General features: G+C 30.4%; 1 pseudogene; it reads left to right on the forward strand.

Moving 5' to 3' along the window:
• Positions 1-1,092: 1,092 nt before the first annotated feature.
• LOC120781696 lies at positions 1,093-2,157 on the forward strand (annotated as a pseudogene).
• Positions 2,158-4,138: the final 1,981 nt, after the last annotated feature.

The raw sequence follows: 4,138 nt of genomic DNA on the forward strand, positions 1-4,138 counted from the left end.
AGACAGGTATCTGTAGGAAAACGTCCCTGCAAGACGGAGGTAACAGATTGCACAAACACATTGAAACATTTTCAGCTGTTCACTAACACTGTTACATTTTCTGGAACTTTCAATTGAATGGGAGATTTCGTAAGTAAGATAGAGAAAAACTATCGACATTCTAAACATATTATAGTGTTAACTTGATAGAATAGGAAAGACGAAGACATGTGGAATATATGTATATTATTAATTTCTTTTATATATTATAGAGAAAAGAAAAAAGCTTAAGAAGGAGAAAAAGGTAAGCATTGTGAATTGAATGTTGTGTGTATAATTAAAAATTTTAATATTACAGAAATCATTTGGACCATTTGGAAAATTCAAATCTATTGCGTATAACAAACAAATAAGAGAGTAAGTTTTAAATTATTAAAATTAAATAGTGCATATTTAATTCAAATAGTTGTTATAGATAGTGAATTTTTGTGGAATATGTAATTTGTCCGTTATATCTACATATGTATACATATATGTAAATGTTAAAATTTTAAAATCTAAATTGAAACGAATTGTGCTTTTACAATTATAATTGTGTAGAATTTAGAATACCGTCCCAGGATTTCGGGAATAAAATGGGTATGGTCAGATAGAGGAGGTTCTTCAGATCACTAGTACAATCCTTTAGTTGATGTTAAATAAATATAATTGAACAATAAGTTAATATTAAAAAAAATTCACACGAATTAGTGAAGCGTTAGTGGACATAAAAATGCGAAATATAAGTGTAAAATTAATTTTAAATCGAAAAATAAGTTCTTCGAATAGTGGTAATTTTCAGCTTTAAACGCAAATACCTCGAATATTCCCGCAAGTATAAGTATATATACTCTTGAACTGAAGAACCTCCTCTATAACTAAAAATGTTCACTTGTTCGTTTAAGATATCTGTTCGTTTGCAGAATATCTAAATTTGTTTAAAATAAAAACAACATTAGTGTTTCATAATGAATAAAAGTGAACATAGTTCGAATATACATATACGCATTTCTGCTCCGAAGCATGATTTTAAAAATTAAATTAAAACTAAAATATCATTAATCATCACCTTTTTTATGATTTTTCATATAATGAATTTCGATGACCTCGTGGAAGAAATGGATTCCGAAGTGGAATGCTAACAAACGTTGAGCCCCCATAGAGGTTGCATTGAACATAAATATTTTTCATTTTTTAATAATATTTTTTTACAGATAAAGTTTTTAAAAAAATATCTTCCAACCTCGTTTGCGCTCCTCGAGTAGAAACATAACAAGTTGTGGTACCGTCACCATCTTCTGGCGGCAATGCAGGTATAATGTATTATTATATAAATGTATTAGTATTTGCTTTATAAAAATACATTTATGTTTTTCAGATATAATCCAGAAGCTGGATGCCATTGAGACTCGATTCACTGCCATTAAAAAGTCCCTAACAGACAAAGTAAGTAACGCAGTATTACATTACCAAATTAAAACAGAAGCTAATTTTTATAATTTAATTTTCTAGATGCCAGAAAAGCACCTCGGGCAGGCGCAAAGCAAATTATTGCGCGAATGCCGCGTCATAGCGGCAAGGACGCATCATTCAATTAGCCGCATCACCGGTGACTTGGAGGACGAGCATTACGTGGAGCTCGCTTCGAAACTGCCTATGTCATCGGAAGAGCACGTGCGCTTCGTGGAAGACAAACTTTCACAAAAGGAAAGCACGGATGCTATGGTAAATATTTCGTTTTTAAATATTATGCGATTGTAATATAATTTACTATATTTTTTTTACAGATGCGGCTAATATTGAAGTCAAAGGGCGCAAAAGGCAGTGTGGACGGCGTACTATGCTTTCTGACGATCTAATGTACCACTACAATTTAGAGGGGCGGAAGGAGAAGGGATCCCTACCAATGCTAAAGGTCTTAGGGTTAGTTTTTGGTACGTTTTTTTACTGATATATATTTGAATGCCTTAACTTATACCGTTTCATTTTAGATATATTTCCTGACAAGGAAAAAAAACACTATCTGTGGGGAGCTCTGGAGATTTGTGGACTTAAGTCACAATCGTTTTAAGCAAAAAAAAGCATAAACTTAAGGCAAAATTAATGTAAGTTTTCTTATTATAACTTATATATATTAGTTTTAAGTTGTAAATATTAGTTCTGAGTTGTACAAATATTAGTTTTAAGTTGTACAAATTAGTTTTAAGTTGCACATATTAGTTTTAAGTGGTATATATTAGTACTAAGGTGTACATACTACATAGTTCTAAGTTGAAGTTTCTAATTTTACTTTTATAAATATGAATTTTTAGCATTATAATTTTTATACTGAAACAAACTTAATTTGTATTATTTTTCTGTCGAATGTAATAATAATAGGCAAATTATTAGCTTAAGTAAATATTTGATTATTTTGATTTTATTATTAAATAAAGCGAAATAATAAAAAAGAACTGAATTTTATTTAAAAGAATTGAATTTGCTAGAAGTAACAAATGGGTAACAGATAATCTTGTTACTGCTTGTTCTTGCTGTTCTTGTATCTTATAGGTGACAAACTGATAACTAAAATAATAACACTAACAGATATTCGGGTAACAAATTCTTTTTGTTATCCATAACACATAGGTAAGCTATGCGCTAACAAAAGAATTTGTTACCCGTAACATACTGTGAAGAGATTTGCTAACAAATGCATGTATTCTGTTAGAACAAGGCAGCATGCGATATTTGCCATTGGTTAGAGCGAGATAAACATTGAACATCAAATAGCTATGTGTTATTTTTTTCCCACTCTCTGAATAAAAGTAACAAATATTTTAACGAATGTAAAAGTGAACAATAACAAGTCGCTTACACGTTTGCTAACAGCTATCCGTTTTGCAGGGGTATAACCGACTTGTTATTGCTCACTTTTGCATGTGTTAAACTATTTGTTCAGAGAGTGGGAAATGTTATGTTATGTTTATCGCTCTAACCAATTGCAAATATGACATGCTATCTTGATTCAAGTTGCCTCTTATATGCGTACCTTGTTTGCTATTAATGAATAGGGAGACTCCCTTGCTCTTGCAAAACCTTTGCACGGTGCACGAATTGCAGAATTTTCCTCTTGGTGCAACAGCACAAAAACAAACATACGTAGAAAATTATTTGCAACGGCTGAAAAATATGTCAGATCAAAACCCATGTTTATATTCGTGCTGTTTTAGCTGTGATTTTACATACTTAAAGACATATTACGCCGTTAAATTGTTGAGGAAGGTAAGTTTTAAATAGATTTTATAATTTCTACTTAAATTATAAAGATTTGTTATAGTTTTTTTGTCAAAAATGAATACAAAATGTGCGCCAATTCACCATAGATATGCACAATAGTCATTCTCAATAAATTGTCCGAATCTCTTGGCCTTGCAATCTGTAATCTTGCAAAAGCAAGAGAATTCTCTTATACATACCATGTTCAGACCGAAAATTTGAAAGGATTAGATTACATTTAAAGGTTCGTATCCAGCTCTCAAGTAATTGCTCAAGAAAAAAATACATTATTCCCTCAAGTAATTTTGACAGCTGGTTGCGCATTGTGAATGATCCACAATAGAAGAGCAAAAGAGAATAAACAAAGAAAATAAACTTTGTGCGTAATATGTCTGTATATATGTGTGTAGTAATATAAATATTTTCCTTGCGATTTAAGGAATGTTGTTGATGATTGGTAAGTTTTATACAATATTTCAAAATGAAATAAATTTCATAATAAGTTTGTGTTTGTTACACATTCGTTAGCAGTAACAAACATATTTGTTACCTCGATATGTTATTATATTTATTACCCTATTGTTACTTCTAAAAAACTCATCCATTTTAAATAATTTTCAAAACTTATTTTAAAATAAAATATTGGATATCCTTATACAACAAATTTAAAATAAAAAGCTAATAATTTGTCTACTATTATTACCAGAGAACGTATATCATAGAGAAAGTTTACGGAGCATCCACTTTTACGATATTTCATTTTTCGAGGGGATACTGTTTTGGATGAGCGTGTTTCACCACAAAATTGCGCAAAAAATTAAAGTTGAAGAAGAAATCGTCAACATAATTTTAGTTCTGATAG

This window comes from Bactrocera tryoni, unplaced genomic scaffold (assembly GCF_016617805.1).
Source record: "Bactrocera tryoni isolate S06 unplaced genomic scaffold, CSIRO_BtryS06_freeze2 scaffold_7, whole genome shotgun sequence".
NCBI lineage: Eukaryota > Metazoa > Arthropoda > Insecta > Diptera > Tephritidae > Bactrocera > Bactrocera tryoni.